Raw genomic sequence first — 20365 nt, 5'->3', positions numbered from 1 at the left:
TGATAGAAGTAGAAGAGGGCAAAAAAGTGACTGTATCTCACATACAGCCATACCACATTGGATAGGCCCAATCTTGTCTTATCTTGAAAGCTAAGCAGTGTTGGGCCTGGTTAGTACTTGGGTGGGAGACGACATGGGAACACCAGGTGCTGTAGGTTTTTTCACATTACTGGCACATTGTTTTTATTCTCTAGCTATTTAAATTGGAAACTTTTTTTATTTTATTGCCAGTACAGACATTTGGAAGAGGTCAAACAGACACAATAGCCATCAACTAAAGACTTACCACACTGTTTAGGCCCAATTCCAACTGCTTTTGGCAGCTAAACAGTGTTGAGCCTCTTTAGTAGTTTAATTTAAGACCCCCTGCTAATATCATGTCCTGTAGGTCTTTTTACATTACCAACACATGATTTTTTTCAGTAAGCCAATACAGTTAGGAAACTTTTTTATTAGCTTACCCGTTGATAGAAGTAGAAGAGATCAAAAAAGTGCCTGTATCGCACCTACAGCCATACCACATTGGATAGGCCCAATCTCGTCTGATCTTGGAAGCTAAGCAGTGTTGGGCCTGGTTAGTACTTGGGTGGGAGACCACATGGGAACACCAGGTGCTGTAGGTTTTTTCACATTACTGGCAAATTGTTTTTATTCTCTAGCTATTTAAATTGAAACTTTTTCTTTTTATTGCCAGTACAGACATTTGGAAGAGGTCAAACAGACACAATAGCCATCACCTACAGACTTACCACACTGTTTAGGCCCAATTCCAACTGCTTTTGGCAGCTAAACAGTGTTGAGCCTCTTTAGTAGTTTAATTTAAGACCCCCTGCTAATATCATGTCCTGTAGGTCTTTTTACATTACCAACACATGATTTTTTTCAGTAAGCCAATACATTTAGAAAACTTTTGTATTAGCTTACCTGGTGATAGAAGTAGAAGAGGGCAAAAAAGTGCCTTTATCTCACCTACAGCCATACCACATTGGATAAGCCCAATCTTGTCTGATCTTGGAAGTTAAGCAGTGTTGGGCCTGGTTAGTACTTTGGTGGGAGACCACATGGGAACACCAGGTGCTCTAGGTCTTTTCACATTACTGGCAAATTGTTTTTATTCTCTAGCTATTTAAATTGGAAACTTTTTCTTTTTATTGCCAGCACAGACATTTGGAAGAGGTCAAACAGACACAATAGCCATCACCTAAAGACTTACCACACTGTTTAGGCCCAATTCCAACTGCTTTTGGCAGCTAAACAGTGTTGAGCCTCTTTAGTAGTTTAATTTAAGACCCCCTGCTAATATCATGTCCTGTAGGTCTTTTTACATTACCAACACATGATTTTTTTCAGTAAGCCAATAATTTAGGAAACTTTTTTATTAGCTTACCTGGTGATAGAAGTAGAAGAGGGCAAAAAGTGCCTGTATTTTACCTACAGCCATACCACATTGGATAGGCCCAATCTCGTCTGATCTTGGAAGTTAAGCAGTGTTGGGCCTGGTTAGTACTTTGGTGGGAGACCACATGGGAACACCAGGTGCTCTAGGTCTTTTCACATTACTGGCAAATTGTTTTTATTCTCTAGCTATTTAAATTGGAAACTTTTTCTTTTTATTGCCAGCACAGACATTTGGAAGACGTCAAACAGACACAATAACCATCACCTAAAGACTTACCACACTGTTTAGGCCCAATTCCAACTGCTTTTGGCAGCTAAACAGTGTTGAGCCTCTTTAGTAGTTTAATTTAAGACCCCCTGCTAATATCATGTCCTGTAGGTCTTTTTACATTACCAACACATGATTTTTTTCAGTAAGCCAATACAGTTAGGAAACTTTTTTATTAGCTTACCTGGTGATAGAAGTAGAAGAGGGCAAAAAAGTGCTTGTATCTCACCTACAGCCATACCACATTGGATAGGCCTGATCTTGGAAGCTAAGCAGTGTTGGGCCTGGTTAGTACTTGGATGGGAGACCACATGGGAACACCAGGTGCTGTAGCTTTTTTCACATTACTGGCAAATTGTTTTTATTCTCTAGCTATTTAAATTGGAAACTTTTTCTTTATATTGCCAGTACAGACATTTGGAAGAGGTCAAACAGACACAATAGCCATCACCTAAAGACTTACCACACTGTTTAGGCCCAATTCCAACTGCTTTTGTCAGCTAAACAGTGTAGAGCCTCTTTAGTAGTTTAATTTAAGACCCCCTGCTAATATCATGTCCTGTAGGTCTTTTTACATTACCAACACATGATTTTTTTCAGTAAGCCAATACAGTTAGGAAACTTTTTTATTAGCTTACCTGGTGATAGAAGTAGAAGAGGGCAAAAAAGTGCCTGAATTTTACCTACAGCCATACCACATTGGATAGGCCCAATCTCGTCTGATCTTGGAAGTTAAGCAGTGTTGGGCCTGGTTAGTACTTTGGTGGGAGACCACATGGGAACACCAGGTGCTCTAGGTCTTTTCACATTACTGGCAAATTGTTTTTATTCTCTAGCTATTTAAATTGGAAACTTTTTCTTTTTATTGCCAGCACAGACATTTGGAAGACGTCAAACAGACACAATAACCATCACCTAAAGACTTACCACACTGTTTAGTCCCAATTCCAACTGCTTTTGGCAGCTAAACAGTGTTGAGCCTCTTTAGTAGTTTAATTTAAGACCCCCTGCTAATATCATGTCCTGTAGGTCTTTTTACATTACCAACACATGATTTTTTTCAGTAAGCCAATACAGTTAGGAAACTTTTTTATTAGCTTACCTGGTGATAGAAGTAGAAGAGGGCAAAAAAGTGCCTGTATCTCACCTACAGCCATACCACATTGGATAGGCCTGATCTTGGAAGCTAAGCAGTGTTGGGCCTGGTTAGTACTTGGGTGGGAGACCACATGGGAACACCAGGTGCTGTAGGTTTTTTCACATTACTGGCAAATTGTTTTTATTCTCTAGCTATTTAAATTGGAAACTTTTTCTTTTTATTGCCAGCACTGACATTTGGAAGAGGTCAAACAGACACAATAGCCATCACCTAAAGACTTACCACACTGTTTAGGCCCAATTCCAAATGCTTTTGGCAGCTAAACAGTGTTGAGCCTCTTTAGTGGTTTAATTTAAGACCTCCTGCTAATATCATGTTCTGTAGGTCTTTTTACATTACCAACACATGATTTTTTTCAGTAATCCAATACAGTTAGGAAACTTTTTTATTAGCTTACCTGGTGATAGAAGTAGAAGAGGGCAAAAAAGTGCCTGTATTTCACCTACAGCCATACCACATTGGATAAGCCCAATCTCGTCTGATCTTGGAAGTTAAGCAGTGTTGGGCCTGGTTAGTACTTTGGTGGGAGACCACATGGGAACACCAGGTGCTCTAGGTCTTTTCACATTACTGGCAAATTGTTTTTATTCTCTAGCTATTTAAATTGGAAACTTTTTCTTTTTTTTGCCAGCACAGACATTTGGAAGAGGTCAAACAGACACAATAGCCATCACCTAAAGACTTACCACACTGTTTAGGCCCAATTCCAACTGCTTTTTGCAGCTAAACAGTGTTGAGCCTCTTTAGTAGTTTAATTTAAGACCCCCTGCTAATATCATGTCGTGTAGGTCTTTTTAGATTACCAACACATGATTTTTTTCAGTAAGCCAATACAGTTAGGAAACTTTTGTATTAGCTTACCCGGTGATAGAAGTAGAAGAGGGCAAAAAAGTGACTGTATCTCACATACAGCCATACCACATTGGATAGGCCCAATCTTGTCTTATCTTGAAAGCTAAGCAGTGTTGGGCCTGGTTAGTACTTGGGTGGGAGACGACATGGGAACACCAGGTGCTGTAGGTTTTTTCACATTACTGGCACATTGTTTTTATTCTCTAGCTATTTAAATTGGAAACTTTTTTTATTTTATTGCCAGTACAGACATTTGGAAGAGGTCAAACAGACACAATAGCCATCAACTAAAGACTTACCACACTGTTTAGGCCCAATTCCAACTGCTTTTGGCAGCTAAACAGTGTTGAGCCTCTTTAGTAGTTTAATTTAAGACCCCCTGCTAATATCATGTCCTGTAGGTCTTTTTACATTACCAACACATGATTTTTTTCAGTAAGCCAATACAGTTAGGAAACTTTTTTATTAGCTTACCCGTTGATAGAAGTAGAAGAGATCAAAAAAGTGCCTGTATCGCACCTACAGCCATACCACATTGGATAGGCCCAATCTCGTCTGATCTTGGAAGCTAAGCAGTGTTGGGCCTGGTTAGTACTTGGGTGGGAGACCACATGGGAACACCAGGTGCTGTAGGTTTTTTCACATTACTGGCAAATTGTTTTTATTCTCTAGCTATTTAAATTGAAACTTTTTCTTTTTATTGCCAGTACAGACATTTGGAAGAGGTCAAACAGACACAATAGCCATCACCTACAGACTTACCACACTGTTTAGGCCCAATTCCAACTGCTTTTGGCAGCTAAACAGTGTTGAGCCTCTTTAGTAGTTTAATTTAAGACCCCCTGCTAATATCATGTCCTGTAGGTCTTTTTACATTACCAACACATGATTTTTTTCAGTAAGCCAATACATTTAGAAAACTTTTTTATTAGCTTACCTGGTGATAGAAGTAGAAGAGGGCAAAAAGTGCCTATATTTCACCTACAGCCATACCACATTGGATAGGCCCAATCTCGTCTGATCTTGGAAGTTAAGCAGTGTTGGGCCTGGTTAGTACTTTGGTGGGAGACCACATAAGAACACCAGGTGCTCTAGGTCTTTTCACATTACTGGCAAATTGTTTTTATTCTTTAGCTATTTAAATTGGAAACTTTTTATTTTTATTGCCAGCACAGACATTTGGAAGAGGTCAAACAGACACAATAGCCATCACCTAAAGACTTACCACACTCTTTAGGGCCAATTCCAACTGCTTTTGGCAGCTAAACAGTGTTGAGCCTCTTTAGTAGTTTAATTTAAGACCCCCTGCTAATATCATGTCCTGTAGGTCTTTTTACATTACCAACACATGATTTTTTTCAGTAAGCCAATACAGTTAGGAAAATTTTTTATTAGCTTACCTGGTGATAGAAGTAGAAGAGAGCAAAAAAGTGCCTGTATCTCACCTACAGCCATACCACATTGGATAGGCCCAATCTCGTCTGATCTTGGAAGCTAAGCAGTGTTGGGCCTGGTTAGTACTTGGGTGGGAGACCACATGGGAACACCAGGTGCTGTAGGTTTTTTCACATTACTGGCAAATTGTTTTTATTCTCTAGCTATTTAAATTGAAACTTTTTCTTTTTATTGCCAGTACAGACATTTGGAAGAGGTCAAACAGACACAATAGCCATCACCTAAAGACTTACCACACTGTTTAGGCCCAATTCCAACTGCTTTTGGCAGCTAAACAGTGTTGAGCCTCTTTAGTAGTTTAATTTAAGACCCCCTGCTAATATCATGTCCTGTAGGTCTTTTTACATTACCAACACATGATTTTTTTCAGTAAGCCAATACATTTAGGAAACTTTTTTATTAGCTTACCTGGTGATAGAAGTAGAAGAGGGCAAAAAGTGCCTATATTTCACCTACAGCCATACCACATTGGATAGGCCCAATCTCGTCTGATCTTGGAAGTTAAGCAGTGTTGGGCCTGGTTAGTACTGTGGTGGGAGACCACATAAGAACACCAGGTGCTCTAGGTCTTTTCACATTACTGGCAAATTGTTTTTATTCTCTAGCTATTTAAATTGGAAACTTTTTCTTTTTATTGCCAGCACTGACATTTGGAAGAGGTCAAACAGACACAATAGCCATCACCGAAAGACTTACCACACTGTTTAGGCCCAATTCCAACTGCTTTTGGCAGCTAAACAGTGTTACATTACCAACACATTAATTTTTTTTAGTAAGCCAATACAGTTAGGAAACTTTTTTATTAGCTTACCTGGTGATAGAAGTAGAAGAGGGCAAAAAAGTGCCTGTATCTCACCTACAGCCATACCACATTGGAAAGGCCCAATCTCGTCTGATCTTGGAAGCTAAGCAGTGTTGGGACTGGTTAGTACTTGGGTGGGAGACCACATGGGAACACCTGGTGCTGTAGCTTTTTTCACATTACTGGCAAATTGTTTTTATTCTCTAGCTATTTAAATTGGAAACTTTTTCTTTTTATTGCCAGCACAGACATTTGGAAGAGGTCAAACAGACGCAATAGCCAGCACCTAAAGACTTACCACACTGTTTAGGCCCAATTCCAACTGCTTTTGGCAGCTAAACAGTGTTGAGCCTCTTTAGTAGTTTAATTTAAGACCCCCTGCTAATATCATGTCCTGTAGGTCTTTTTACATTACCAACACATGATTTTTTTCAGTAAGCCAGTACATTTAGGAAACTTTTTTATTAGCGTACCTGGTGATAGATGTAGAAGAGGGCAAAAAAGTGCCTGTGTCTCACCTACAGCCATACCACATTGGATAGGCCCAATCTCTTCTCATCTTGGAAGCTAAGCAGTGTTGGGCCTGGTTAGTACTTGGGTGGGAGACCACATGGGAACACCAGGTGCTGTAGGATTTTTCACATTACTGGCAAATTGTTTTTATTCTCTAGCTATTTAAATTGGAAACTTTTTCTTTTTATTGCCAGCACTGACATTTGGAAGAGGTCAAACAGACACAATAGCCATCACCTAAAGACTTACCACACTGTTTAAGCCCAATTCCAACTGCTTTTGGCAGCTAAACAGTGTAGAGCCTCTTTAGTAGTTTAATTTAAGACCCCCTGCTAATATCATGTCCTGTAGGTCTTTTTACATTACCAACACATGATTTTTTCCAGTAAGCCAATACAGTTAGGAAACTTTTTTATTAGCTTACCTGGTGATAGAAGTAGAAGAGGGCAAAAAAGTGCCTGTATCTCACCTATAGACATACTACATTGGATAGGCCCAATCTTATCTGATCTTGGAAGCAACGCAGTGTTGTACTTGGGTGGGAGACCACATGGGAACACCAAGTGCTGTAGGTTTTTCACATTACTGGCAATATTTTTTTAATTCTCTAGCTATTTAAATTGGAAACTATTTCTTTTTATTGCCAGCACAGACATTTGGAAGAGGTCAAACAGACACAATAGCCATCACCTAAAGACTTACCACACTGTTTAGGCCCAATTCCAACTGCTTTTGGCAGCTAAACAGTGTTGAGCCTCTTTAGTAGTTTAATTTAAGACCCCCTGCTAATATCATGTCCTGTAGGTCTTTTTACATTACCAACACATGATTTTTTTCAGTAAGCCAATACAGTTAGGAAACTTTTTTATTAGCTTACCTGGTGATAGAAGTAGAAGAGGGCAAAAAAGTGCCTGTATCTCACCTACAGCCATACCACATTGGATAGGCCCAATCTCATCTGATCTTGGAAGCTAAGCAGTGTTGGGCCTGGTTAGTACTTGGGTGGGAGACCACATGGGAACACCAGGTGCTGAAGGTTTTTTCACATTACTGGCAAATAGTTTTTATTCTCTAGCTATTTAAATTGGAAACTTTTTCTTTATATTGCCAGTACAGACATTTGGAAGAGGTCAAACAGACACAATAGCCATCACCTAAAGACTTACCACACTGTTTTGGTCCAATTCTAACTGCTTTTGGCAGCTAAACAGTGTAGAGCCTCTTTAGTAGTTTAATTTAAGACCCCCTGCTAATATCATGTCCTGTAGGTCTTTTTACATTACCAACACATGATTTTTTCCAGTAAGCCAATACAGTTAGGAAACTTTTTTATTAGCTTACCTGGTGATAGAAGTAGAAGAGGGCAAAAAAGTGCCTGTATCTCACCTATAGACATACCACATTGAATAGGCCCAACCTTATCTGATCTTGGAAGCTAAGCAGTGTTGGGCTTGGTTGGTACTTGGGTGGGAGACCACATGGGAACACCAAGTGCTGTAGGTTTTTCACATTACTGGCAATTTTTTTTTATTCTCTAGCTATTTAAATTGGAAACTTTTTCTTTTTATTGCCAGCACAGACATTTGGAAGAGGTCAAACAGACACAATAGCCATCACCTAAAGACTTACCACACTGTTTAGGCCCAATTCCAACTGCTTTTGGCAGCTAAACAGTGTTGAGCCTCTTTAGTAGTTTAATTTAAGACCCCCTGCTAATATCATGTCCTGTAGGTCTTTTTACATTACCAACACATGATTTTTTTCAGTAAGCCAATACAGTTAGGACACTTTTTTATTTGCTTACCTGGTGATAGAAGTAGAAGAGGGCAAAAAAGTGCCTGTATCTCACCTACAGCCATACCACATTGGATAGGCCCAATCTTGCCTGATCTTGGAAGCTAAGTTGGGCATGTTTAGTACTTGGGTGGGAGACCACATGGGAACACCAGGTGCTGTGGGTTTTTTCACATTACTGGTAAATTGTTTTTATTCTCTAGCTATTTAAATTGGAAACTTTTTCTTTTTATTGCCAGCACTGACATTTGGAAGAGGTCAAACAGACACAATAGCCATCACCTAAAGACTTACCACACTGTTTAGGCCCAATTCCAAATGCTTTTGGCAGCTAAACAGTGTTGAGCCTCTTTAGTAGTTTAATTTAAGACCCCCTGCTAATATCATGTTCTGTAGGTCTTTTTACATTACCAACACATGATTTTTTTCAGTAAGCCAATACATTTAGGAAACTTTTTTATTAGCTTACCTGGTGATAGAAGTAGAAGAGGGCAAAAAAGTGCCTGTATTTCAACTACAGCCATACCACATTGGATAGGCCCAATCTCGTCTGATCTTGGAAGCTAAGCAGTGTTGGGCCTGGTTAGTACTTGGGTGGGAGACCACATGGGAACACCAGGTGCTGAAGGTTTTTTCACATTACTGGCAAATTGTTTTTATTCTCTAGCTATTTAAATTGGAAACTTTTTCTTTTTATTGCCAGCACAGACATTTGGAAGAGGTCAAACAGACACAATAGCCATCACCTAAAGACTTACCACACTGTTTAGGCCCAATTCCAACTGCTTTTGGCAGCTAAACAGTGTAGAGCCTCTTTAGTAGTTTAATTTAAGACCCCCTGCTAATATCATGTCCTGTAGGTCTTTTTACATTACCAACACATGATTTTTTTCAGTAAGCCAATACAGTTAGGAAACTTTTTTATTTGCTTACCTGGTGATAGAAGTAGAAGAGGGCAAAAAAGTGCCTGTATCTCACCTACAGCCATACCACATTGGATAGGCCCAATCTTGCCTGATCTTGGAAGCTAAGTTGGGCATGTTTAGTACTTGGGTGGGAGACCACATGGGAACACCAGGTGCTGTGGGTTTTTTCACATTACTGGTAAATTGTTTTTATTCTCTAGCTATTTAAATTGGAAACTTTTTCTTTTTATTGCCAGCACTGACATTTGGAAGAGGTCAAACAGACACAATAGCCATCACCTAAAGACTTACCACACTGTTTAGGCCCAATTCCAAATGCTTTTGGCAGCTAAACAGTGTTGAGCCTCTTTAGTAGTTTAATTTAAGACCCCCTGCTAATATCATGTTCTGTAGGTCTTTTTACATTACCAACACATGATTTTTTTCAGTAAGCCAATACAGTTAGGAAACTTTTTTATTAGCTTACCTGGTGATAGAAGTAGAAGAGGGCAAAAAAGTGCCTGTATTTCAACTACAGCCATACCACATTGGATAGGCCCAATCTCGTCTGATCTTGGAAGCTAAGCAGTGTTGGGCCTGGTTAGTACTTGGGTGGGAGACCACATGGGAACACCAGGTGCTGAAGGTTTTTTCACATTACTGGCAAATTGTTTTTATTCTCTAGCTATTTAAATTGGAAACTTTTTCTTTTTATTGCCAGCACAGACATTTGGAAGAGGTCAAACAGACACAATAGCCATCACCTAAAGACTTACCACACTGTTTAGGCCCAATTCCAACTGCTTTTGGCAGCTAAACAGTGTAGAGCCTCTTTAGTAGTTTAATTTAAGACCCCCTGCTAATATCATGTCCTGTAGGTCTTTTTACATTACCAACACATGATTTTTTCCAGTAAGCCAATACAGTTAGGAAACTTTTTTATTAGCTTACCTGGTGATAGAAGTAGAAGAGGGCAAAAAAGTGCCTGTATCTCACCTACAGCCATACCACATTGGATAGGCCCAATCCCGTCTGATCTTGGAAGCTAAGCAGTGTTGGGCCTGGTTAGTACTTGGGTGGGAGACCACATGGGAACACCAGGTGCTGAAGGTTTTTTCACATTACTGGCAATTTTTTTTTATTCTCTAGCTATATTAATTGGAAACTTTTTCTTTATATTGCCAGTACAGACATTTGGAAGAGGTCAAACAGACACAATAGCCATCACCTAAAGATTTACCACACTGTTTAGGCCCAATTCCAAATGCTTTTGGCAGCTAAACAGTGTTGAGCCTCTTTAGTAGTTTAATTTAAGACCCCTTGCTAATATCATGTTCTGTAGGTCTTTTTACATTACCAACACATGATTTTTTTCAGTAAACCAATACAGTTAGGAAACTTTTTTATTAGCTTACCTGGTGATAGAAGTAGAAGAGGGCAAAAAAGTGCCTGTATCTTACCTATAGACATACTACATTGGATAGGCCCAATCTTATCTGATCTTGGAAGCTAAGCAGTGTTGGGCTTGGTTTGTACTTGGGTGGGAGACCACATGGGAACACCAAGTGCTGTAGGTTTTTCACATTACTGGCAATTTTTTTTTATTCTCTAGCTATTTAAATTGGAAACTTTTTCTTTTTATTGCCAGCACAGACATTTGGAAGAGGTCAAACAGACACAATAGCCATCACCTAAAGACTTACCACACTGTTTAGGCCCAATTTCAACTGCTTTTGGCAGCTAAACAGTGTTGAGCCTCTTTAGTAGTTTAATTTAAGACCCCCTGCTAATATCATGTCCTGTAGGTCTTTTTACATTACCAACACATGATTTTTTTCAGTAAGCCAATGCAGTTAGGAAACTTTTTTATTAGCTTACCTGGTGATAGAAGTAGAAGAGGGCAAAAAAGTGCCTGTATCTCACCTACAGCCATACCACATTGGATAGGCCCAATCTTGCCTGATCTTGGAAGCTAAGCAGTGTTGGGCCTGGTTAGTACTTGGGTGGGAGACCACATGGGAACACCAGGTGCTGTAGGTTTTTTCACATTACTGGCAAATTGTTTTTATTCTCTAGCGCTTTAAATTGGAAAGTTTTTCTTTTTATTGCCAGCACTGACATTTGGAAGAGGTCAAACAGACACAATAGCCATCACCTAAAGATTTACCACACTGTTTAGGCCCAATTCCAAATGCTTTTGGCAGCTAAACAGTGTTGAGCCTCTTTAGTAGTTTAATTTAAGACCCCTTGCTAATATCATGTTCTGTAGGTCTTTTTACATTACCAACACATGATTTTTTTCAGTAAGCCAATACAGTTAGGAAACTTTTTTATTAGCTTACCTGGTGATAGAAGTAGAAGAGGGCAAAAAAGTGCCTGTATTTCACCTACAGCTATACCACATTGGATAGGCCCAATCTCGTCTGATCTTGGAAGCTAAGCAGTGTTGGGCCTGGTTAGTACTTGGGTGGGAGACCACATGGGAACACCAGGTGCTGAAGGTTTTTTCACATTACTGGCAAATTGTTTTTATTCTCTAGCTATTTAAATTGGAAACTTTTTCTTTTTATTGCCAGCACAGACATTTGGAAGAGGTCAAACAGACACAATAGCCATCACCTAAAGACTTACCACACTGTTTAGGCCCAATTCCAACTGCTTTTGGCAGCTAAACAGTGTTGAGCCTCTTTAGTAGTTTAATTTAAGACCCCCTGCTAATATCATGTCCTGTAGGTCTTTTTACATTACCAACACATGATTTTTTTCAGTAAGCCAATACAGTTAGGAAACTTTTTTATTTGCTTACCTGGTGATAGAAGTAGAAGAGGGCAAAAAAGTGCCTGTATCTCACCTACAGCCATACCACATTGGATAGGCCCAATCTTGCCTGATCTTGGAAGCTAAGTTGGGCATGTTTAGTACTTGGGTGGGAGACCACATGGGAACACCAGGTGCTGTGGGTTTTTTCACATTACTGGCAAATTGTTTTTATTCTCTAGCTATTTAAATTGGAAACTTTTTCTTTTTATTGCCAGCACTGACATTTGGAAGAGGTCAAACAGACACAATAGCCATCACCTAAAGACTTACCACACTGTTTAGGCCCAATTCCAAATGCTTTTGGCAGCTAAACAGTGTTGAGCCTCTTTAGTAGTTTAATTTAAGACCCCCTGCTAATATCATGTTCTGTAGGTCTTTTTACATTACCAACACATGATTTTTTTCAGTAAGCCAATACAGTTAGGAAACTTTTTTATTAGCTTACCTGGTGATAGAAGTAGAAGAGGGCAAAAAAGTGCCTGTATTTCAACTACAGCCATACCACATTGGATAGGCCCAATCTCGTCTGATCTTGGAAGCTAAGCAGTGTTGGGCCTGGTTAGTACTTGGGTGGGAGACCACATGGGAACACCAGGTGCTGAAGGTTTTTTCACATTACTGGCAAATTGTTTTTATTCTCTAGCTATTTAAATTGGAAACTTTTTCTTTTTATTGCCAGCACAGACATTTGGAAGAGGTCAAACAGACACAATAGCCATCACCTAAAGACTTACCACACTGTTTAGGCCCAATTCCAACTGCTTTTGGCAGCTAAACAGTGTAGAGCCTCTTTAGTAGTTTAATTTAAGACCCCCTGCTAATATCATGTCCTGTAGGTCTTTTTACATTACCAACACATGATTTTTTCCAGTAAGCCAATACAGTTAGGAAACTTTTTTATTAGCTTACCTGGTGATAGAAGTAGAAGAGGGCAAAAAAGTGCCTGTATCTCACCTACAGCCATACCACATTGGATAGGCCCAATCCCGTCTGATCTTGGAAGCTAAGCAGTGTTGGGCCTGGTTAGTATTTGGGTGGGAGACCACATGGGAACACCAGGTGCTGAAGGTTTTTTCACATTACTGGCAATTTTTTTTTTATTCTCTAGCTATTTTAATTGGAAACTTTTTCTTTATATTGCCAGTACAGACATTTGGAAGAGGTCAAACAGACACTAAAGCCATCACCTAAAGACTTACCACACTGTTTAGGCCCAATTCCAACTGCTTTTGGCAGCTAAACATTGTAGAGCCTCTTTAGTAGTTTAATTTAAGACCCCCTGCTAATATCATGTCCTGTAGTTCTTTTTACATTACCAACACATGATTTTTTCCAGTAAGCCAATACAGTTAGGAAACTTTTTTATTAGCTTACCTGGTGATAGAAGTAGAAGAGGGCAAAAAAGTGCCTGTATCTTACCTATAGACATACTACATTGGATAGGCCCAATCTTATCTGATCTTGGAAGCTAAGCAGTGTTGGGCTTGGTTTGTACTTGGGTGGGAGACCACATGGGAACACCAAGTGCTGTAGGTTTTTCACATTACTGGCAATTTTTTTTTATTCTCTAGCTATTTAAATTGGAAACTTTTTCTTTTTATTGCCAGCACAGACATTTGGAAGAGGTCAAACAGACACAATAGCCATCACCTAAAGACTTACCACACTGTTTAGGCCCAATTCCAACTGCTTTTGGCAGCTAAACAGTGTTGAGCCTCTTTAGTAGTTTAATTTAAGACCCCCTGCTAATATCATGTCCTGTAGGTCTTTTTACATTACCAACACATGATTTTTTTCAGTAAGCCAATGCAGTTAGGAAACTTTTTTATTAGCTTACCTGGTGATAGAAGTAGAAGAGGGCAAAAAAGTGCCTGTATCTCACCTACAGCCATACCACATTGGATAGGCCCAATCTTGCCTTATCTTGGAAGCTAAGCAGTGTTGGGCCTGGTTAGTACTTGGGTGGGAGACCACATGGGAACACCAGGTGCTGTAGGTTTTTTCACATTACTGGCAAATTGTTTTTATTCTCTAGCGCTTTAAATTGGAAAGTTTTTCTTTTTATTGCCAGCACTGACATTTGGAAGAGGTCAAACAGACACAATAGCCATCACCTAAAGATTTACCACACTGTTTAGGCCCAATTCCAAATGCTTTTGGCGGTACTTATGTATTATCTGGGCTCCCATGTTAAATACACCCCATTTTTTCATACCCCTACTATCCAAATACGCATGGAGTTGATTTTATATAGTGTGGCGAGCGCAGCGAGCCACCGTGCCCGAAGCGTGGCGAGCGTAGCGAGCCCCGCGAGGGGACGCAGTCTCATAAGAAAAACGGGAGCCCAGATATTACATAAGTACCCTTTTGGCAGCTAAACAGTGTTGAGCCTCTTTAGTAGTTTAATTTAAGACCCCTTGCTAATATCATGTTCTGTAGGTCTTTTTACATTACCAACACATGATTTTTTTCAGTAAGCCAATACAGTTAGGAAACTTTTTTATTAGCTTACCTGGTGATAGAAGTAGAAGAGGGCAAAAAAGTGCCTGTATTTCACCTACAGCTATACCACATTGGATAGGCCCAATCTCGTCTGATCTTGGAAGCTAAGCAGTGTTGGGCCTGGTTAGTACTTGGGTGGGAGACCACATGGGAACACCAGGTGCTGAAAGTTTTTTCACATTACTGGCAAATTGTTTTTATTCTCTAGCTATTTAAATTGGAAACTTTTTCTTTTTATTGCCAGCACAGACATTTGGAAGAGGTCAAACAGACACAATAGCCATCACCTAAAGACTTACCACACGGTTTAGGCCCAATTCTAACTGCTTTTGGCAGCTAAACAGTGTTGAGCCTCTTTAGTAGTTTAATTTAAGACCCCCTGCTAATATCATGTCCTGTAGGTCTTTTTACATTACCAACACATGATTTTTTTCAGTAAGCCAATACAGTTAGGAAACTTTTTTATTAGCTTACCTGGTGATAGAAGTAGAAGAGGGCAAAAAAGTGCCTGTATTTCACCTACAGCCATACCACATTGGATAGGCCCAATCTCGTCTGATCTTGGAAGCTAAGCAGTGTTGGGCCTGGTTAGTACTTGGGTGGGAGACCACATGGGAACATCAAGTGCTGTAGGTTTTTCACATTACTGGCAATTTTTTTTATTCTCTAGCTATTTAAATTGGAAACTTTTTCTTTTTATTGCCAGCACAGACATTTGGAAGCGGTCAAACAGACACAATAGCCATCACCTAAAGACTTACCACACTGTTTAGGCCCAATTCCAACTGCTTTTGGCAGCTAAACAGTGTTGAGCCTCTTTAGTAGTTTAATTTAAGACCCCCTGCTAATATCATGTCCTGTAGGTCTTTTTACATTACCAACACATGATTTTTTTCAGTAAGCCAATACAGTTAGGAAACTTTTTTATTAGCTTACCTGGTGATAGAAGTAGAAGAGGGCAAAAAAGTGCCTGTATTTCACCTACAGCCATACCACATTGGATAGGCCCAATCTCGTCTGATCTTGGAAGCTAAGCAGTGTTGGGCCTGGTTAGTACTTGGGTGGGAGACCACATGGGAACATCAAGTGCTGTAGGTTTTTCACATTACTGGCAATTTTTTTTATTCTCTAGCTATTTAAATTGGAAACTTTTTCTTTTTATTGCCAGCACAGACATTTGGAAGCGGTCAAACAGACACAATAGCCATCACCTAAAGACTTACCACACTGTTTAGGCCCAATTCCAACTGCTTTTGGCAGCTAAACAGTGTTGAGCCTCTTTAGTAGTTTAATTTAAGACCCCCTGCTAATATCATGTCCTGTAGGTCTTTTTACATTACCAACACATGATTTTTTTCAGTAAGCCAATACAGTTAGGAAACTTTTTTATTAGCTTACCTGGTGATAGAAGTAGAAGAGGGCAAAAAAGTGCCTGTATTTCACCTACAGCTATACCACATTGGATAGGCCCAATCTCGTCTGATCTTGGAAGCTAAGCAGTGTTGGGCCTGGTTAGTACTTGGGTGGGAGACCACATGGGAACACCAGGTGCTGAAAGTTTTTTCACATTACTGGCAAATTGTTTTTATTCTCTAGCTATTTAAATTGGAAACTTTTTCTTTTTATTGCCAGCACAGACATTTGGAAGAGGTCAAACAGACACAATAGCCATCACCTAAAGACTTACCACACGGTTTAGGCCCAATTCTAACTGCTTTTGGCAGCTAAACAGTGTTGAGCCTCTTTAGTAGTTTAATTTAAGACCCCCTGCTAATATCATGTCCTGTAGGTCTTTTTACATTACCAACACATGATTTTTTTCAGTAAGCCAATACAGTTAGGAAACTTTTTTATTAGCTTACCTGGTGATAGAAGTAGAAGAGGGCAAAAAAGTGCCTGTATTTCACCTACAGCCATACCACATTGGATAGGCCCAATCTCGTCTGATCTTGGAAGCTAAGCAGTGTTGGGCCTGGTTAGTACTTGGGTGGGAGACCACATGGGAACATCAAGTGCTGTAGGTTTTTCACATTACTGGCAATTTTTTTTATTCTCTAGCTATTTAAATTGGAAACTTTTTCTTTTTATTGCCAGCACAGACATTTGGAAGCGGTCAAACAGACACAATAGCCATCACCTAAAGACTTACCACACTGTTTAGGCCCAATTCCAACTGCTTTTGGCAGCTAAACAGTGTTGAGCCTCTTTAGTAGTTTAATTTAAGACCCCCTGCTAATATCATGTCCTGTAGGTCTTTTTACATTACCAACACATGATTTTTTTCAGTAAGCCAATACAGTTAGGAAACTTTTTTATTTGCTTACCTGGTGATAGAAGTAGAAGAGGGCAAAAAAGTGCCTGTATCTCACCTACAGCCATACCACATTGGATAGGCCCAATCTTGCCTGATCTTGGAAGCTAAGTTGGGCATGTTTAGTACTTGGGTGGGAGACCACATGGGAACACCAGGTGCTGTAGGTTTTTTCACATTACTGGCAAATTGTTTTTATTCTCTAGCGCTTTAAATTGGAAAGTTTTTCTTTTTATTGCCAGCACTGACATTTGGAAGAGGTCAAACAGACACAATAGCCATCACCTAAAGACTTACCACACTGTTTAGGCCCAATTCCAACTGCTTTTGGCAGCTAAACAGTGTTGAGCCTCTTTAGTAGTTTAATTTAAGACCCCCTGCTAATATCATGTCCTGTAGGTCTTTTTACATTACCAACACATGATTTTTTTCAGTAAGCCAATACAGTTAGGAAACTTTTTTATTAGCTTACCTGGTGATAGAAGTAGAAGAGGGCAAAAAAGTGCCTGTATTTCACCTACAGCTATACCACATTGGATAGGCCCAATCTCGTCTGATCTTGGAAGCTAAGCAGTGTTGGGCCTGGTTAGTACTTGGGTGGGAGACCACATGGGAACACCAGGTGCTGAAGGTTTTTTCACATTACTGGCAAATTGTTTTTATTCTCTAGCTATTTAAATTGGAAACTTTTTCTTTTTATTGCCAGCACTGACATTTGGAAGAGGTCAAACAGACACAATAGCCATCACCTAAAGACTTACCACACTGTTTAGGCCCAATTCCAAATGCTTTTGGCAGCTAAACAGTGTTGAGCCTCTTTAGTAGTTTAATTTAAGACCCCCTGCTAATATCATGTTCTGTAGGTCTTTTTACATTACCAACACATGATTTTTTTCAGTAAGCCAATACAGTTAGGAAACTTTTTTATTAGCTTACCTGGTGATAGAAGTAGAAGAGGGCAAAAAAGTGCCTATATTTCAACTACAGCCATACCACATTGGATAGGCCCAATCTCGTCTGATCTTGGAAGCTAAGCAGTGTTGGGCCTGGTTAGTACTTGGGTGGGAGACCACATGGGAACACCAGGTGCTGAAGGTTTTTTCACATTACTGGCAAATTGTTTTTATTCTCTAGCTATTTAAATTGGAAACTTTTTCTTTTTATTGCCAGCACAGACATTTGGAAGAGGTCAAACAGACACAATAGCCATCACCTAAAGACTTACCACACTGTTTAGGCCCAATTCCAACTGCTTTTGGCAGCTAAACAGTGTAGAGCCTCTTTAGTAGTTTAATTTAAGACCCCCTGCTAATATCATGTCCTGTAGGTCTTTTTACATTACCAACACATGATTTTTTCCAGTAAGCCAATACAGTTAGGAAACTTTTTTATTAGCTTACCTGGTGATAGAAGTAGAAGAGGGCAAAAAAGTGCCTGTATCTCACCTACAGCCATACCACATTGGATAGGCCCAATCCCGTCTGATCTTGGAAGCTAAGCAGTGTTGGGCCTGGTTAGTACTTGGGTGGGAGACCACATGGGAACATCAAGTGCTGTAGGTTTTTCACATTACTGGCAATTTTTTTTATTCTCTAGCTATTTAAATTGGAAACTTTTTCTTTTTATTGCCAGCACAGACATTTGGAAGCGGTCAAACAGACACAATAGCCATCACCTAAAGACTTACCACACTGTTTAGGCCCAATTCCAACTGCTTTTGGCAGCTAAACAGTGTTGAGCCTCTTTAGTAGTTTAATTTAAGACCCCCTGCTAATATCATGTCCTGTAGGTCTTTTTACATTACCAACACATGATTTTTTTCAGTAAGCCAATACAGTTAGGAAACTTTTTTATTTGCTTACCTGGTGATAGAAGTAGAAGAGGGCAAAAAAGTGCCTGTATCTCACCTACAGCCATACCACATTGGATAGGCCCAATCTTGCCTGATCTTGGAAGCTAAGTTGGGCATGTTTAGTACTTGGGTGGGAGACCACATGGGAACACCAGGTGCTGTAGGTTTTTTCACATTACTGGCAAATTGTTTTTATTCTCTAGCGCTTTAAATTGGAAAGTTTTTCTTTTTATTGCCAGCACTGACATTTGGAAGAGGTCAAACAGACACAATAGCCATCACCTAAAGACTTACCACACTGTTTAGGCCCAATTCCAACTGCTTTTGGCAGCTAAACAGTGTTGAGCCTCTTTAGTAGTTTAATTTAAGACCCCCTGCTAATATCATGTCCTGTAGGTCTTTTTACATTACCAACACATGATTTTTTTCAGTAAGCCAATACAGTTAGGAAACTTTTTTATTAGCTTACCTGGTGATAGAAGTAGAAGAGGGCAAAAAAGTGCCTGTATTTCACCTACAGCTATACCACATTGGATAGGCCCAATCTCGTCTGATCTTGGAAGCTAAGCAGTGTTGGGCCTGGTTAGTACTTGGGTGGGAGACCACATGGGAACACCAGGTGCTGAAGGTTTTTTCACATTACTGGCAAATTGTTTTTATTCTCTAGCTATTTAAATTGGAAACTTTTTCTTTTTATTGCCAGCACTGACATTTGGAAGAGGTCAAACAGACACAATAGCCATCACCTAAAGACTTACCACACTGTTTAGGCCCAATTCCAAATGCTTTTGGCAGCTAAACAGTGTTGAGCCTCTTTAGTAGTTTAATTTAAGACCCCCTGCTAATATCATGTTCTGTAGGTCTTTTTACATTACCAACACATGATTTTTTTCAGTAAGCCAATACAGTTAGGAAACTTTTTTATTAGCTTACCTGGTGATAGAAGTAGAAGAGGGCAAAAAAGTGCCTGTATTTCAACTACAGCCATACCACATTGGATAGGCCCAATCTCGTCTGATCTTGGAAGCTAAGCAGTGTTGGGCCTGGTTAGTACTTGGGTGGGAGACCACATGGGAACACCAGGTGCTGAAGGTTTTTTCACATTACTGGCAAATTGTTTTTATTCTCTAGCTATTTAAATTGGAAACTTTTTCTTTTTATTGCCAGCACAGACATTTGGAAGAGGTCAAACAGACACAATAGCCATCACCTAAAGACTTACCACACTGTTTAGGCCCAATTCCAACTGCTTTTGGCAGCTAAACAGTGTAGAGCCTCTTTAGTAGTTTAATTTAAGACCCCCTGCTAATATCATGTCCTGTAGGTCTTTTTACATTACCAACACATGATTTTTTCCAGTAAGCCAATACAGTTAGGAAACTTTTTTATTAGCTTACCTGGTGATAGAAGTAGAAGAGGGCAAAAAAGTGCCTGTATCTCACCTACAGCCATACCACATTGGATAGGCCCAATCCCGTCTGATCTTGGAAGCTAAGCAGTGTTGGGCCTGGTTAGTACTTGGGTGGGAGACCACATGGGAACACCAGGTGCTGAAGGTTTTTTCACATTACTGGCAATTTTTTTTTATTCTCTAGCTATATTAATTGGAAACTTTTTCTTTATATTGCCAGTACAGACATTTGGAAGAGGTCAAACAGACACAATAGCCATCACCTAAAGATTTACCACACTGTTTAGGCCCAATTCCAAATGCTTTTGGCAGCTAAACAGTGT

At 39.7% G+C, this 20365-nt stretch overlaps 26 non-coding genes and 14 pseudogenes across 26 annotated transcripts; all 40 read left to right on the top strand.

Moving 5' to 3' along the window:
- The first annotated feature begins 39 nt into the window (after positions 1-39).
- On the top strand, positions 40-158 carry LOC146029594 (5S ribosomal RNA; annotated as a pseudogene).
- A 346-nt stretch (positions 159-504) lies between these two features.
- LOC146032569 (5S ribosomal RNA) lies at positions 505-623 on the top strand. The gene has a single exon (XR_014457997.1). It is a non-coding gene; the product is annotated as a 5S ribosomal RNA (ribosomal RNA).
- Positions 624-967: 344 nt separating this feature from the next.
- LOC146027638 (5S ribosomal RNA) lies at positions 968-1086 on the top strand. The gene has a single exon (XR_014455029.1). It is a non-coding gene; the product is annotated as a 5S ribosomal RNA (ribosomal RNA).
- Positions 1087-1429: 343 nt separating this feature from the next.
- On the top strand, positions 1430-1548 carry LOC146034617 (5S ribosomal RNA). The gene has a single exon (XR_014460022.1). It is a non-coding gene; the product is annotated as a 5S ribosomal RNA (ribosomal RNA).
- A 345-nt stretch (positions 1549-1893) lies between these two features.
- Positions 1894-2002, top strand: LOC146029581 (5S ribosomal RNA; annotated as a pseudogene).
- Positions 2003-2347: 345 nt separating this feature from the next.
- LOC146034615 (5S ribosomal RNA) lies at positions 2348-2466 on the top strand. Its single transcript, XR_014460019.1, has one exon. It is a non-coding gene; the product is annotated as a 5S ribosomal RNA (ribosomal RNA).
- Positions 2467-2811: 345 nt separating this feature from the next.
- Positions 2812-2920, top strand: LOC146029350 (5S ribosomal RNA; annotated as a pseudogene).
- A 345-nt stretch (positions 2921-3265) lies between these two features.
- LOC146034242 (5S ribosomal RNA) lies at positions 3266-3384 on the top strand. Its single transcript, XR_014459649.1, has one exon. It is a non-coding gene; the product is annotated as a 5S ribosomal RNA (ribosomal RNA).
- Positions 3385-3729: 345 nt separating this feature from the next.
- On the top strand, positions 3730-3848 carry LOC146029593 (5S ribosomal RNA; annotated as a pseudogene).
- A 346-nt stretch (positions 3849-4194) lies between these two features.
- On the top strand, positions 4195-4313 carry LOC146032568 (5S ribosomal RNA). The gene has a single exon (XR_014457996.1). It is a non-coding gene; the product is annotated as a 5S ribosomal RNA (ribosomal RNA).
- Positions 4314-4656: 343 nt separating this feature from the next.
- Positions 4657-4775, top strand: LOC146027728 (5S ribosomal RNA). The gene has a single exon (XR_014455115.1). It is a non-coding gene; the product is annotated as a 5S ribosomal RNA (ribosomal RNA).
- Positions 4776-5120: 345 nt separating this feature from the next.
- On the top strand, positions 5121-5239 carry LOC146032567 (5S ribosomal RNA). The gene has a single exon (XR_014457995.1). It is a non-coding gene; the product is annotated as a 5S ribosomal RNA (ribosomal RNA).
- Positions 5240-5582: 343 nt separating this feature from the next.
- On the top strand, positions 5583-5701 carry LOC146027646 (5S ribosomal RNA). Its single transcript, XR_014455037.1, has one exon. It is a non-coding gene; the product is annotated as a 5S ribosomal RNA (ribosomal RNA).
- Positions 5702-5986: 285 nt separating this feature from the next.
- On the top strand, positions 5987-6105 carry LOC146028008 (5S ribosomal RNA; annotated as a pseudogene).
- Positions 6106-6450: 345 nt separating this feature from the next.
- On the top strand, positions 6451-6569 carry LOC146028529 (5S ribosomal RNA; annotated as a pseudogene).
- A 798-nt stretch (positions 6570-7367) lies between these two features.
- LOC146033981 (5S ribosomal RNA) lies at positions 7368-7486 on the top strand. The gene has a single exon (XR_014459389.1). It is a non-coding gene; the product is annotated as a 5S ribosomal RNA (ribosomal RNA).
- Positions 7487-7831: 345 nt separating this feature from the next.
- LOC146029092 (5S ribosomal RNA) lies at positions 7832-7950 on the top strand (annotated as a pseudogene).
- An 803-nt stretch (positions 7951-8753) lies between these two features.
- Positions 8754-8872, top strand: LOC146027560 (5S ribosomal RNA). Its single transcript, XR_014454957.1, has one exon. It is a non-coding gene; the product is annotated as a 5S ribosomal RNA (ribosomal RNA).
- Positions 8873-9676: 804 nt separating this feature from the next.
- On the top strand, positions 9677-9795 carry LOC146027559 (5S ribosomal RNA). The gene has a single exon (XR_014454956.1). It is a non-coding gene; the product is annotated as a 5S ribosomal RNA (ribosomal RNA).
- A 345-nt stretch (positions 9796-10140) lies between these two features.
- On the top strand, positions 10141-10259 carry LOC146033732 (5S ribosomal RNA). Its single transcript, XR_014459140.1, has one exon. It is a non-coding gene; the product is annotated as a 5S ribosomal RNA (ribosomal RNA).
- A 345-nt stretch (positions 10260-10604) lies between these two features.
- LOC146028859 (5S ribosomal RNA) lies at positions 10605-10723 on the top strand (annotated as a pseudogene).
- A 344-nt stretch (positions 10724-11067) lies between these two features.
- On the top strand, positions 11068-11186 carry LOC146027628 (5S ribosomal RNA). The gene has a single exon (XR_014455019.1). It is a non-coding gene; the product is annotated as a 5S ribosomal RNA (ribosomal RNA).
- A 345-nt stretch (positions 11187-11531) lies between these two features.
- LOC146035037 (5S ribosomal RNA) lies at positions 11532-11650 on the top strand. The gene has a single exon (XR_014460441.1). It is a non-coding gene; the product is annotated as a 5S ribosomal RNA (ribosomal RNA).
- An 804-nt stretch (positions 11651-12454) lies between these two features.
- Positions 12455-12573, top strand: LOC146027557 (5S ribosomal RNA). Its single transcript, XR_014454954.1, has one exon. It is a non-coding gene; the product is annotated as a 5S ribosomal RNA (ribosomal RNA).
- Positions 12574-12918: 345 nt separating this feature from the next.
- LOC146034927 (5S ribosomal RNA) lies at positions 12919-13037 on the top strand. Its single transcript, XR_014460331.1, has one exon. It is a non-coding gene; the product is annotated as a 5S ribosomal RNA (ribosomal RNA).
- A 346-nt stretch (positions 13038-13383) lies between these two features.
- On the top strand, positions 13384-13502 carry LOC146028858 (5S ribosomal RNA; annotated as a pseudogene).
- A 344-nt stretch (positions 13503-13846) lies between these two features.
- Positions 13847-13965, top strand: LOC146028851 (5S ribosomal RNA; annotated as a pseudogene).
- Positions 13966-14521: 556 nt separating this feature from the next.
- Positions 14522-14640, top strand: LOC146028042 (5S ribosomal RNA; annotated as a pseudogene).
- Positions 14641-14985: 345 nt separating this feature from the next.
- LOC146035015 (5S ribosomal RNA) lies at positions 14986-15104 on the top strand. The gene has a single exon (XR_014460419.1). It is a non-coding gene; the product is annotated as a 5S ribosomal RNA (ribosomal RNA).
- Positions 15105-15447: 343 nt separating this feature from the next.
- Positions 15448-15566, top strand: LOC146035014 (5S ribosomal RNA). Its single transcript, XR_014460418.1, has one exon. It is a non-coding gene; the product is annotated as a 5S ribosomal RNA (ribosomal RNA).
- A 343-nt stretch (positions 15567-15909) lies between these two features.
- Positions 15910-16028, top strand: LOC146028041 (5S ribosomal RNA; annotated as a pseudogene).
- A 345-nt stretch (positions 16029-16373) lies between these two features.
- On the top strand, positions 16374-16492 carry LOC146035013 (5S ribosomal RNA). Its single transcript, XR_014460417.1, has one exon. It is a non-coding gene; the product is annotated as a 5S ribosomal RNA (ribosomal RNA).
- A 343-nt stretch (positions 16493-16835) lies between these two features.
- Positions 16836-16949, top strand: LOC146029821 (5S ribosomal RNA; annotated as a pseudogene).
- Positions 16950-17294: 345 nt separating this feature from the next.
- LOC146035036 (5S ribosomal RNA) lies at positions 17295-17413 on the top strand. The gene has a single exon (XR_014460440.1). It is a non-coding gene; the product is annotated as a 5S ribosomal RNA (ribosomal RNA).
- Positions 17414-17758: 345 nt separating this feature from the next.
- Positions 17759-17877, top strand: LOC146027556 (5S ribosomal RNA). Its single transcript, XR_014454953.1, has one exon. It is a non-coding gene; the product is annotated as a 5S ribosomal RNA (ribosomal RNA).
- Positions 17878-18222: 345 nt separating this feature from the next.
- LOC146034436 (5S ribosomal RNA) lies at positions 18223-18341 on the top strand. Its single transcript, XR_014459842.1, has one exon. It is a non-coding gene; the product is annotated as a 5S ribosomal RNA (ribosomal RNA).
- A 343-nt stretch (positions 18342-18684) lies between these two features.
- Positions 18685-18798, top strand: LOC146029820 (5S ribosomal RNA; annotated as a pseudogene).
- Positions 18799-19143: 345 nt separating this feature from the next.
- LOC146035035 (5S ribosomal RNA) lies at positions 19144-19262 on the top strand. Its single transcript, XR_014460439.1, has one exon. It is a non-coding gene; the product is annotated as a 5S ribosomal RNA (ribosomal RNA).
- A 345-nt stretch (positions 19263-19607) lies between these two features.
- On the top strand, positions 19608-19726 carry LOC146027555 (5S ribosomal RNA). Its single transcript, XR_014454952.1, has one exon. It is a non-coding gene; the product is annotated as a 5S ribosomal RNA (ribosomal RNA).
- A 345-nt stretch (positions 19727-20071) lies between these two features.
- LOC146033731 (5S ribosomal RNA) lies at positions 20072-20190 on the top strand. The gene has a single exon (XR_014459139.1). It is a non-coding gene; the product is annotated as a 5S ribosomal RNA (ribosomal RNA).
- Positions 20191-20365: the final 175 nt, after the last annotated feature.

This window comes from Crinia signifera, chromosome 8, assembly GCF_055691185.1.
Source record: "Crinia signifera chromosome 8, ASM5569118v1, whole genome shotgun sequence".
NCBI lineage: Eukaryota > Metazoa > Chordata > Amphibia > Anura > Myobatrachidae > Crinia > Crinia signifera.
This window is presented reverse-complemented; position numbering and strand designations above follow the sequence as displayed.